This window comes from Sinohyriopsis cumingii, chromosome 7 (genome assembly GCF_028554795.1).
Source record: "Sinohyriopsis cumingii isolate HCF-2022 chromosome 7, ASM2855479v2, whole genome shotgun sequence".
Taxonomy (NCBI): Eukaryota; Metazoa; Mollusca; class Bivalvia; order Unionida; family Unionidae; genus Sinohyriopsis; species Sinohyriopsis cumingii.
The window spans coordinates 3,823,694-3,837,597 of NC_142967.1; the positions used below are offsets into that span (position 1 = coordinate 3,823,694).

General features: G+C 37.2%; 1 protein-coding gene and 1 long non-coding RNA gene across 12 annotated transcripts in view; one reads left to right on the forward strand and one right to left on the reverse strand.

The window, feature by feature from the left end:
• LOC149794660 (uncharacterized) overlaps positions 1-2,088 on the reverse strand; it is a 29,404-nt gene extending 27,316 nt beyond the window's left edge. Inside the window, exon 1 of the long non-coding RNA XR_016422176.1 lies at positions 2,006-2,088. This is a non-coding gene — a long non-coding RNA (uncharacterized LOC149794660). The remainder of the gene's footprint in view (positions 1-2,005) is intronic.
• The window catches only part of LOC149794659 (dopamine receptor 1-like), a 119,736-nt gene that overhangs the window by 55,551 nt on the left and 50,281 nt on the right, over positions 1-13,904 (forward strand). For 9 of the 11 annotated variants that reach the window (XM_089964269.1, XM_089964260.1, XM_089964267.1 and 6 more), the window contains one exon: positions 5,188-5,280. The exons of 1 other annotated variant lie outside the window; for it this stretch is intronic. The gene's annotated coding sequence lies outside the window, so the exon portion shown is untranslated. Of the gene's footprint in view, positions 1-5,187; positions 5,281-10,267; positions 10,461-13,904 lie in introns of all 11 variants that reach the window. One more of the 11 variants, XM_089964264.1, reaches the window with a different exon arrangement.

The window sequence follows — 13,904 nt, forward strand, 5'->3', positions numbered from 1 at the left end:
ACTACTATACAGCACTATACATCATTTCAGTCGTAAGTCTTTTTATTTAGCCAGCTGCCTACATACACTTCCTGGAAGTGTGAAACTTACCGACGATTTTCTTCTTCACACAGACGTTGAGAAGTGGTACTCATTACTAACCGCAACATTTTTACCCGACCAAGTTGTACGTGCACAAACAGAGCTTTAGTGTCGTGCGATTTAACTCGTGACAAATTTGCCAAAGAAAATCTGCTGGTAAACGAAATCCAAGAAATTCAGTTACTAACACACACGACACGTGTCCTAAATTCAGAGGAAATCTACCATCTTGAGGAATCAGTTTCTTTGGATCGTGTAATTGATTACCTTCCATGTTTTTTGGTGCAACACTGAATGTAGAAGTCACAGCATGGCGAGTTTTATAACGTATTCGGAGAAGGGTATTCTCACATGTTGGCACAACATACTTCTTTCCGTCTATGTCACAGCCTACTTCAATCAGTCTTTTATAGTAATCACAGACCAATCCACATTCATTTAATGCCACTGTCCATGAAATTGTTCTTTGATTTTCACTTTAATCCAGATCTGGATTGCAAGAGAGTGTAAGGCATTCATAGATGGGCACGCGGACATTATGGCTTTTGGCAGTAGAGTGAGATCGTGATGTATCACCGTCACCTCAAGGTGCGATATCGATCTGATCGCATGGAGCTGAATCCTACAAGAAATCATTGAACCTGGTATAAATTGATCCCATGGTCTTGATCTTGACCTGAAGTGTCTTTGTACAGGTAAAAATTGATCACTTGTTCTGAACAATAGCCCAGTGGCAGGCCTTTCCCTTTACCTTTGCTATAATGTTGTCCTTTCTTATCTCTGCACTGGTAGCTGTAATGTTTCGGACCACCGCTGGCAAAACTCAGAATGGTTTCTACAGGATGTTCGTAAGTTCACGCTCCTAAACGTTCGTATTCGATGTCAGGCTGATCGATGTAGATGTAGTTATCGGTATCAAAGTAAAGGATGCGGTCTCTTAAAGGTTGCTTCGTGGAAAATGTTTGGAGTTATCTTTTATATTTTGCAGCTAAAACTGTCACAGTATTTCACAATCACCATAGTGTAATTCTTTACAAAACGTAATTCTTAGGGATGGCTGTGGAATGGCGTTGGGAGCCGTCATAAAAATTGTTCTCTGTAACCTCGCCGCTAAAGAACATTCCCCGACGCCTCACTAGGGAACACCACTAAATAATATATGCCCCGGGCTCCTATGGCCCTCGCACAGCCATTGATAATAACATTGCAACACTCTTTGGGTTAAACAATTTCTATGACCTCTTGGTAATGCACCAAGATCAAATTTTCACGTATCACTTCGACAGGTTTGATAATTTTTTTTTATCGTCGATTGACTTGGATCAAATCAGTACCGGGGCCCCGAGTGGCCCAGTGGTCTAAAGCGCTCTTCGTTCCGGATCACTGCCATCTCACCTCTGTCTGCGTGGGTTCGAGTCTCGGATTCGGCTAATGTGGGTATGTGAGAAAGCTTGCCAGTAGCTTCTCATGGGTCGATGGTTCTTTCAGGGGTTTTCCCGGGTTCTTCCTCCACCATTAATACTGGCCGCCATATATAGCCTATCCTGTGCTGAAAATGGTGCTAAACCCTACAACAACAGCAACAATCAAATCAGTACCACCGCTCCGGTGGCCTAGTGGTTAGGGCGTCCGCCTCGGATGAGGGAGATTGTGTGTTCGATCCCCGGCCGAGTCATACCAGAGACTTAAAATATGGTACTAACAGCTGCCTCGCTTTGCGTTCAGCATTAAGAGGTTAGTGTTAGGACTGGTCGGCTTGGTGTCAGGATAATGTGACTGGGTGGGACATCATGCTACATGTCTGCGGCATAATGCCCCAGTGCTAGACATCACTATAAACTGCCACATTGCAGACATCGTAGCGATATGAAAAAATTGTTAAAACTACGTTAAAAATCAAAATCACATCACATCAAATCAGTACCATCTAGGGATCGACCTTTTCTTCTGGAGTTGAACACCGGGAAGGATAGCTGCTGGCTTCTTGTCTCACTTTCAGAAACTCGTTGACGTAACCTGAAGAAGAAAAATATCCATGAACTCGAATCATACTCCTCCTGGAATTGATCTGTGATAAGAAAGTGCATATATTTGGTAACGTTTAACAATGATATCCACGACTGAGGGCAAAAAATATTTCGATTCTCACCCACGTTCCTGTCAAGGCGTGTCCATGGTCATTGTGATAACATGGTTGGTGTTGATTACACATTTCAGCACACATAGGACATAAAGGAAATATATGTGTCCCATGGCACGGAGATGTCAAAACGGGATAGTACAGGTTCGTCGGTGAAAGAGATTTATATTTGATCAAAACTTCTCACTGGCGAATCTGTTCCACGTCAATGTATTTTGTTAAAAATGTCAGGGTGATCGGTAGGAAATAGAACAAAACACCTATGGATACAACTGGTACAGCGTCTCATTGGGGATCAATGTAGTCATGGAAGGTTTAGAATTCTTGGATTGTAAAGGTCTCTTTCTCTTGGTTCTCGCTAAAGTAACCTCGTACATTTCTCTGAGCAGATTAGCTCCACCAAAATGTCCTCTAACAGACCGATAGTTGTTTTCATTATCTTGGTTTTCTCCACCCTTCAAGGTTTTCATCTCAACTTGCTGCCGTCTCTTTTCGTCCCTTTATTGCTATTTAACAAAAGTATGTTCTTGTTCGTTTTTGCCTTGGAAAAGTTATTTCGTTTGTTTCTTTTGAAAATCGTCGTATTCTGACAGTGATGTATAATGAGAAGGGGGCTGAGTTACCAGGGAATCGTGTTGCAAAGATAAAAAATGAGAGAAATCAAAAGGCAAATCTATATCATTTTCTGGAATGATATTCGCTACAGTAGCAGTAGTCGAATTGTCACAACGATCGATGTCATAATCAAATGGACGATCACCGAAAAGACAGAGACAGACTTTTATTTCCTTCAGGAAAATGTATGTGGAAAGCAACAGTTGCATAGGAGGTATCCACTGAAGCTGCGACACAGGACAGATTCATCATTTTAAACATGTATATTGTTGTACCTGCACTGTTTATATATATTGCATTCTGGGTTGTATAATAGAGAACAAGACCGAAGTTTCCGAACACGCCTTCAGATATAGAGCCACTTTTGCCCTCTGTCATCCAATAATTCCGCTCTAAGTTATAACCAATTGAACGATCAACGAAAAGACAAGGACAGCCGTTATGTCAGAAGAATCTACGTGGAGAGCAACATTTGTCGCAAAAGAGTGTAAGAATATAGACCGATGGTCAAGAGAGGCTTGCGACGAATACAGATGAAGCTGTTAGGTCAATGTAAACAGTTATTTGATAATATCCAGGAGCTTTTCAGAGTTACCCAACTTCCACAGACACTGATACTACTACAGTATTGCCAGTCTTTATTTTTATCTTTACATTTCCTTTTGTCCCCAGACTGTCCCATAATGGGTTTTTTTCATTACATTTTTCCTTTTCCCCAGACCAACCCAAAAGATAAGCCTTTGAATATGTTTAACATTACCTTTTTTCTCATCCCCAGACCGATCCACCATGCTATTCCTAGGGGTCAGTGGTTTATATAGGTAGAATGTTTGCTTCATGAACAGATTTGGAGAGTATTGGTAGGTCTAGAGACCGATGCACAAACCTGTAGAGAGTATTGGTAGGTCTTGAGACCGATGCCTAAACCAGTGGAGAGTATTGGTAGGTCTTGAGACCGATGTCTAAACCTGTGGAGAGTATTGGTAGGTCTCGCGACCGATGCCTAAACCTGGAGCTTAAGTGAACTGTTTACAGTAGAAATAGTATTAATGACATTTACACCAGATTAGGCTACAAACTCAAACAAAAGTCGACACACGTCTCTTTCATCATAAACATTTAGGCGGCTGTAATTCTTTTTGGCAGGATAAATGTAAAAATATCGCTCAACACGGAATAAAGCATAAAACTGGACTTCTTGTATTATTTACGAAGCATCTTGATCCTTTTTGCAATGCTTTGTGTCTTGTCTTAGGTTCTAATTACCGATAAGAAAACTACATTCATTTTGGAGGACAAAAAAATTGTAGGTAGAGGGTTACACGCCATAAATCTGGTACGTACAGATGTCTTTGACTGAAAATGAAGCTACAAATGTTAACTATTTTTAAATGAAGTATTGTTCTCTCAGTTAACATTATTTGAACTTTGAAAGGCTGGGGTAAGTTTTCACTTAAATTTATTGCAAAGTTCTGTCAAGAAAATGGAGTCCTTTCTCAGCTGACGTTAAGATATGCTACCTTGTTTAATTGACTCAATTATCTATAATTCTTCACCCACTCGAAAAATGATACCCTGTGAAAGAAGGTATTGACAGTCTATGCGTACAATAACTCTAAATTTGTCTCACTGTTATACTGATTTGCCTAAAATAGTTTACACCAATGAGTTGACTTACATCTCGTGTGAGACGGGCGGGGATATGATATCGGAAAATTTCTGACCATATCCAGTTTATATGGATCAGTCTATCCTAATCGTTCGTTTCAGTTCATACATCATGTCAAGGAAATATACACGTATTTCAGTACACGTGTTTTAGTACACGTGTTTCAGTACACGTGTTTCAGTAGTCATATCTACGTTCCCTTTTAATGCGTACTTTTTAAGGAACCTTTCTGTATAACCGAAGGACTTTTCTCTCATACAAACTTTTTCGATGTTAAATATATCTACATAAATGCAGTGGAATTAACCGTTAACAATCATGTATTACTATCTACTTTATGAAAACCTGCGTGCCAAGATAATGTATGCTTCACCGTTTTCGTTAATGGATGCTTTCCCCTCATTTAAATTGAGTTTCTTTGTCATACTTTAGTTTGCCATAATTTGCTTTAACTGTTGGTCGTAAAAAATAATTGCTCTATTTAAAGTACAGAAAGCTCTATTTGTCTTGTGTCGGGTGTCAAAACAAATTTCAATAAACAACTCATTTTATCGGTGCTGGACAAGTTCGATCGATCGTTATTGATTGAATAGGTTCATGTCCAAATCGCCAATTCATCTGTATAGAAAAGAAATTAGCAACGCTACTTATCTATATATAGCGTACATTGTTTGTCTTTCAGTGGGATTTATAGTGTGTTCGGGACAAGTGAATTGAACAAACATTCACTGGATTAACACAGCACGGCATCTCAACCGGCTCTTGGCAAACTGAGGTAAGATAATACAAAGCTGTCACGTGGAAAGCTGTATTAGAATATTTATGACGATTAAAACCAAGTTCGTACATGAATTATAAAGCAATGTCAGAAGTTGCTGATATCCTGACACGAAGCATATCAATGTTGAAGCCATTTTAGTGTAAAAACCAAGTTTGCCTATGATTTTGTTGAGCAATAATAACGACCTATTTTCGGTAAAAATGTTTAGATAAAATGATATTTAAAAAATTCAGTCCTACCTCCACTCCCTCAGGCCACCACCCTCCGTTACGCCAGATCACTTTAGGTACAGAAGTGTAACCCGATAGCGTGACAACATTTGTGTAATATTTGTGCAAGTAAAAAGTCATAATTTTAGCCTCATTTTTTTAAATTATTTTCGCTTGTTTGTAAACGCCCATGCCTTGACTTTGAACTTCCGAAAATAGTAAATCTAGTAGTAAAGCCATAGGCGTAGCTGCCATATTGCAAGTATATGCAAAGCGTAGGGGCCCATGTATGCGGCGGGGGGAGGCACAAGACGATCCAAACAGTTTTTTTGTTTACACTATAGATAGAAACCTGGAACAGACAATATACCACCAATCAAATACCGTAATTTTGGACCGCAAAATTGCCATTAACATTGCAGGGGCCCATTGGTAAGCTTTGCAAAGGGGATCAAATATCCTAGCTACGTTACCATATATAATACTTTTTAATATTCCCCAATTCATTTCCTGAAGTCCCAGATTCCTTTTTCTTTCTCTTGCTAAATGGAGTTTTTTCACCGCAACTAGAATCCGAATAACTTTCATAAAAGTATATTAAAGTGAGTATTTAAGAGGCATGTAAGAATATCTGGTGTCACGGGTTGTTATGCCGCCACTGTGGTAGGTGTGTAATTATGGTTAGGGATGGGTGCTCTGAATATTTTATTTAAATTATTATAGAAGTCCCACACAGGCTCGAATTTGGTTGGTAGTTAATTTAATGAAAGATAGATGTAAAGCTTCGAGCAATGCCGACGGTTTAATGATTGAATATACACAATAGTGAAATTCAACGGAAAAAAAAAATTAATTTTAAGCCAATAATCAAACGATTACAATTTCCCAAGTAATCTCCTTTTTCTCCACCCTGTGATAGTCTGTTACATCATTTGATTAATAGTGTGAGATAGCTTGCCACGTGTCCTTGTGTTCTACTCATCTGTGTGTTTTCTCTCCTATTTATCCTATTCCTTCTCCTCTTCCTCCCGACTTTCTCCAAATTCCTCCTCCTTCTCGACTTCTCTATACTCCTAATCCACCTCGAATCTCTCCACCATCTAGACTTGTTGACTCCGACTGCTCTGCTAGTCTCACTTCAGTCACCCCTCTTACAGACTCGGTACTTAATTGAACCGGAAGATCTGTCCCCAAAAAAGAACTTACTTTACGAAGCTTTCTCTTTCTAAGTTTTACCGCGAAATAACGAGTGGCTTCCTCGGAGTAAATCTATATTGCTGAGCAATCTTTCTAGGTGAGACTAAATGTTCGCTTCTAGTTAGAAGTTATAATTCGGATCAAAAGTATGATCACAATTCTAATTGGGTGTCGTTTTGACCCGATCCAATCAAACTTAGCGGATAATGTCCTCTCGCTGTCTGTCAACGTAGGGACAGATTTAGAACACGCCCCATTTCCCTTCGTGGATCCCTCTGATCTTAGGACAAAGCTGTAACTCATAGGTGGTAAGTCACTCGATCTAACGCCTGTGCCGATCCAAGATGCCGGGTCTTCTCTCTGGTCTCGGTAACCTTGCGTAAAAGATGAACTTTAGTCTGCGGCAATGTTCGGCCATCAAACCATGGCTTGTAATGATACCTTAATTTATATACGACTTACAAACTGGGACTGAGCAATCGTGACAAAATACTAACATGATATTAATTCATCAAATGAAAGCATGTCGTTCAAATGGACTTATATTGATTGGCTGGTTGCTTGCTCGCTTGGTCGGTTGCTTGGATGCTTAGTGTCTAATAACAATTTCAATCTTTGGCATTCTTAGCATGGGTTTACAATTAATTACTTATGTTTACAATGCCATCTTTGCAACTGATTAACAATTAGTATATGTCAGAAAAGAAAAGAATACTCGTGTGGTTTTTTATAAACAATCCGATATGCCTGTAAGGTTTTTATTATATTAGAATTCGTTTTTATTTTAACCTTTGTACGCTTGACAAGCTCCAATCTGAAACAGGTTGGGCAGCCTTGTTGTCATCAAATGTATATCTGATAATGAACACCATAGGCAGAATTTTCTGAATGAGATGGATAGAAGTTAATAACTTTTTTTTTTTAAAAAATGTTACATTTTCTAAGCTGTTTTAAAACGTTAAAGTCTTTACTCATTCTCCTAAATCTGATTTTTTTTCTTTCAAAATATCTTGTTTCCGTTACAGTGATGCATTTTAATTTCAAACTGGCCGTTTTATTTTCTTTGACAGATTTTCTTACATTTTTGTTGAAAAGTATGGCTGGTTCATCAAAATATATTTAAATAGAAATAATTCTACCTCGGTTAAAAATGTAAACAGATTTAGAAATCAGCTGGAAATATCAAGGAAATCAGACATGTACGGAACCATCGATAATAGCCTGGAATGTGGTACATATTGGGTAACAGATTTTAATGATGAACATCGATAATATAAAGACAATAGCTTTTAATCCAGATGTATTGCTAGCGAAACTTGGGTAGAAGTAATTTCTGCACAAATTATCAAAGGAAAATAAAAGCAAAATACTACAGTTCAGCACAGGCTTTCTTAGTTTTGGGGTAGGCATTCATTTATACTGGCCTAACTAGACATGTCTAAAAATAACCGAGAATCTAGAGAACTATTTTGTGAACGAGATCACCCAGATGTTTTAAATGACACTAAAATGATTTTGCCAAGCGTCCGAGTCACGTGAGCATCATCTTCAAAATTTTCTGCGAATATTTTCTTTGGGGGAGGCGTGTGTTTTGTTTTAGGTTTTTTTTATGGGGGTTGTCAGTTTGGAAAATGCCGATTTCGTGTCGAATTAGTTTTTTGTTTTGATTGGTCAGCTAATGCTATTGGGCTTATATCATTCCTCACTCAATCAGCGAAATTAGTGATAAAACTAGCATTTTCTTTGAAGCAGGTAATGGATCCTAATATTTTCTTATTCATGACCCGCCACTTCCGGACAGTGTTTCATAGCAAATATTTATGCTAAATACAATTCATGCAGACAGAGTTGACAACTAGTAAAATTTAGCTTGACGCCATTCGACAACCGTAAATGCCTCATATTTATGTTAACTATTATGGTAAAAATGACATAAATGAAAGACAAATATATATTTTATTTAGTACAGACAAATATATCGTTGACATTTTGTTTTTCACAAAAAGAAACCAAAGCAACAAATACCGTACACCGCCGTACACTGTTGTTTTCCAGAAACACATCGGTGTTAGTTGTCTCCTCGTTCGTTGCCATAAGCCAACCCAAATTCTGTTATCTTTACAAATTATAACATTGAAGACGTTTCTAGTTACAAATTTTAATATTGTAGCCGCCCTCTTTTACAAGACAGACATTTTTCATTTTATTAGCTCACTACTTCTAAAGATAATGAGATGCATCTGTATGTATAAATGTAGGTAGGACAAATAGTTGAGTACCTATAGTAATACAATTGCTTACATAGCGAATTTAACTGTTATCACAATCATAATCGTGTTTGAAGACGACGGGGAAATCAGGCATTGACTGACATCGATTGCAAACCGAACTTAAGTAACAATCCAAATTAGGGTACTGATTCTTTTACCGAATACACTACAAGTTTGTCAGCACAGAAAACAATATACGTCTGATTGTAGAAATGAACAACACTAACAGCCAAACTCCGTGAACCAGTAAACTCACAACCATTAAAATATGTTGTTTGTGATATTACGCTCTGAATCATGTTGGAGCGTTCTGCATCGTTGATGTTGTAACCCCACCTGTGCACTATTGTTCGCTATGTTCACTGTATCCATCCATCCGCGTAAGAAATAAGTTATCGTAAATAAAAGGTCTTCAATTGGTACGAAAACATGAATTAATTTGATAAAATACACCATTTAAAGCATTATATGTCGGATCAATTTTTTTTAAATATTGCTGTCGTAACATTTATTGCAAATTTTCGGAACTTCTTTTTATCACTGCAGTAATACAGCTGCTAATAGCATTGACACATAATGGAGAAACAGATTCAAGCAAATGAACGTTTTTGTGGTGTTTTGCCTGTAAGATAGTAATATATATATATATATATATATATATATATATATATATATATATATATATATATATATATATATATAAGAAAGTATTTCACCCGTGAATTTGACAAATTTTGCAATTTTGCGTTGTCACTTGTAGCTTTACTCATGAAATATTTCCTTATATCTGTTCATAAAATGTAGGTATCCTCTATGTAGTCTTGATTTCCTGGCACTCCTTGCAACTGACATACGGTTCATTGTAACGCTAATCAATTTCTGGAAATTCTGATATTTTCAAAAGGTCATATTAACTTCCAGAAAGGTAGACTGGTTGATTTACAATAATTCGATTGGTCTTAACACTAAATGCTCTTTATGTCAAATGCTAATAAATATGACATTTTTCTTTGCAAATTGTAAATGTTGGAGAAAGGTTGCAAACAGATAATAATAATAATAATAATAATAATAATATCTTTAATTAGGATAACAGATTAGGTCGTGGCTGCCCCATCTGCCACGTGGTCCTCCGTTTTTTATTTTATTGTCTGTTTGTGTGAACTGGCATAGTGACATATATATATATATATATATATATATATATATATATATATATATATATATATATATATATATGTTTGTATGGTATCGCGGGTTCTGTGGTATCGTGGTATTCTGATTTTTCGTCCTTTTCCTGCATAGATCCACCTATACTTATATACACTACATGCAGGCCCGGCCCTAGGACACGGAGAACGAGGCAACTGCCTTAGGCCCCGCGCTTTCAGGAAATGCAATGTTTTTGCTCGGGGTCCCGCTCTCATCGTTTGCTGCCTTGGGCCCGACATGCTGCCTTGGGCCTCGCACATCCTAGGGCAGGCCTGACTACATGACAGTAAGTTACCAGTTCTGCATCATCAGTTGATTTCAGGAAAATGTCGGAATTCCTGGCGGGTACACTATTTTAAAAATGCACTCATGAATATCACTGTTTCAAACCTGTTCATACCCCATGTTCTCAAATGGAAACAACATTTTCTTAAAGTCTATATCACCTTAATAAATCGTTTAAGTTGTTTGTCATCTGATAACGTCTAAAGATGTTATGCAAGAGTTAGATCACACGATTACCGTAGTTGTCCGAACCAAGATATATAATCTACCAGTGGCGTCACTAGGGTTGGTGTCACCCAGCGTGGTAGCTCATGGTGTAACCTCCATGGACCTCCTTCCAGCACAAAAATTAAAATATTTGTATAGACAGTCATTATGGTGTCACGCCCTCTGATATTGTAACCCGGTGAGGTTCCCACCCCATAGTGGCGCCACATGAATCTACGATAGGAAATAAGAATGAAAATGTTGAAGTGTGGACGGTTCATGTTTTCTGCTGACTTTCTCAAATAACAGGCGTTGACTTTAAGACTTTGTTGTACACCATTTCTTACTTTTCATTGGAACACCGGGGGTTCCTTAAACTGTCTGTGTCAACACCTACTTTCATGTTCACGTTGGTGGTCTATTCTCACATACAATACCGCGCGCTACTCCATCGTCACAGCTGGTTATAAATGCATTTGTTTAATTCTCTGATAAGTTTCTGTCCTTGGAGGGCACATGTGACAGAATAAAGGTTGTAGAGGCATCATCTATTTTACAAGCTGATTTACACTTATTGCAACATTTACATTAAGTTTCTAACATTAGGACAAGTATATGCAGTCGCAAAAATATTTTTTTAATATTTTGGAGTAACTCCACTTACATGACCTGAACTCTACATGGCGTCCCTTTATTTGTCATTTTCCCGCAGTTATCTGACTGAAACTTGAAATTCAAAGCTTGTTAATACAGAGCAAAAATGAACATTGTTAAGACATATATAATATCTTGAAGATTAGTGTTTTTGTTTACTTATTTGCTGATAGATCGTGAAGACCCACGACACCATAGTCCTATATATACATATGCTCTTTCTTTCCTAATAACATCACTAACACCTACACATTCTCTCTCTCTCTCTCTCTCTCTCTCTCTCTCTCTCTCTGTGTACTAATCACTATTAGCTTCTAATTATTCTAGTCAAATGTTCTTTATAAAACCAACGAAAGTTTATATTTTCTTAGATCGCGTATATGTTACATTAACGGTGGTTTCTGTGTGACGTTTAATCTACTGCCTGATCATTTGAGCTGAAATTTACATAAACTGAATATTAAAATTCGTACAAGATGTATTTTATTTTCTTGTCATAAAATAGCTTTAATATATTTATATGAATATCTCTTCTTCCTCTCGATCAAAAAAGAACTTGAATTAGCTTTGACTCTCTTTCATCTAAACTGTAATCATCACACAAATATGGTAGCTTAATGTATCGTAAATAATTCTTAACATGCCGACATTCCCTATATTTTCTTCCTTTTATATTTGTTTTTATATTTGGTAGAAAAGATTGTTCAAGAAATTTGCAACCGTTCACTGTTGTGACAGATGTCGCAATTCAAGATATCGAACTTTTGATTGTCTTCTTTCTCAAGCAGTTAATGTTATAAGTAACTTTACTGATTTTCTCGTAACCAAACACGATAGGAGAGCAATCTTCGCATATTTTATATGATGTCATCTTTAACAAGAGAACGGACAATGGAAATACCATCTGTTGCGCATTCGCCACCCATGTTTCCTGATCGCATGTTGTATATCATCGATGTATTTTACCCTGACATTGAAATGGATTTATGTGCATAGATTGAATAATCTTGCCATTAAGAATAACGATCATCTAGCGTCTATGGTTGTGTTGTTCAGTGCCATAGTTACTTCGTACTATTTGTAAGTGAAAGTCTGGGAAATCGTATTCTTAACATTAGATCTATATTAACATTTTTCTTAATTTTGTACCAATCTTGAAATCTATTTTAAATAATATAGCCCATATATTCATCTTAACAGTTAAATTAAACTTTATGGTAATCTGTATTTGTAATAGATATGTAGTGTATACACACTTCTGTCAGAAACAAACAGAACCTTCCTCTCACCAACGTTAAGAAAACACACTTCTACTCTAAAAAAATAGTTTTCAGAAAGGTTTTATCTATTTATTCTTTTTGTTTGCGTCTTCTGGTTTCATCTATTTATTCTTTTTGTTTGCGTCTTCTGGTAAATTTTGGAAATAAATTCCATATTTAGACATCGTCGTTTAATTTTTTATTTGACTATAGTGAAACACACTTATTTCTATTTTACGCAAGTTGAATTCTACTTCAGTGCAACAGGCGCATTGAGTTTCATGTACATTATGTAAAACTAGTTTAGAACTGCATGGTTCCTGTAGACTACGTAAAACGAGTTTAGAACTGCATGGTTTACGAATTGAGTTTCCTGTAGACTACGTAAAACGAGTTTAGAACTGCATGGATTACGCATTGAGTTTCCTGTAGACTACGTAAAACGAGTTTAGAACTGCATGGTTTACGCATTGAGTTTCCTGTAGACTACGTAAAACGAGTTTAGAACTGCATGGTTTACGCATTGAGTTTCCTGTAGACTACGTAAAACGAGTTCAGAACTGCATGGTTTACGCATTGAGTTTCCTGTAGACTACGTAAAACGAGTTTAGAACTGCATGGTTTACGCATTGAGTTTCCTGTAGACTACGTAAAACGAGTTTAGAACTGCATGGTTTACGCATTGAGTTTCATGTAGACTACGTAAAACGAGTTTAGAACTGCATGGTTTACGCATTGAGTTTCCTGTAGACTACGTAAAACGAGTTTAGAACTGCATGGTTTACGCATTGAGTTTCCTGTAGACTACGTAAAACGAGTTTAGAACTGCATGGTTTACGCATTGAGTTTCCTGTAGACTACGTAAAACGAGTTTAGAACTGCATGGTTTACGCATTGAGTTTCCTGTAGACTACGTAAAACGAGTTTAGAACTGCATGGTTTACGCATTGAGTTTCCTGTAGACTACGTAAAACGAGTTTAGAACTGCATGGTTTACGCATTGAGTTTCATGTAGACTATTTAAAACGAATTTAGAACTGCATGGTTTATGCAGTGAGTTTCATTTAGACTATGTAAAGCTACTTTAGAACTGCTTTGTTTAAGTTGGATACCATGGCTCCATAGTATATAAAGAAACAGGTGGTTCTGTAATTAGCTTGCAAGATTCGCGACCGAAAGGGTGAGGGTTTGAATCGTACCATAGGATCAGTCCAGGTTGGCCTCCTTGGTGTGTTCTTGGGTAATTCACTTTACTCATCTGAATAACCTACATGTGTTTGCACAGCAACAAATAATGCTCAGTCAAAATTGGGGGTCATAAATGC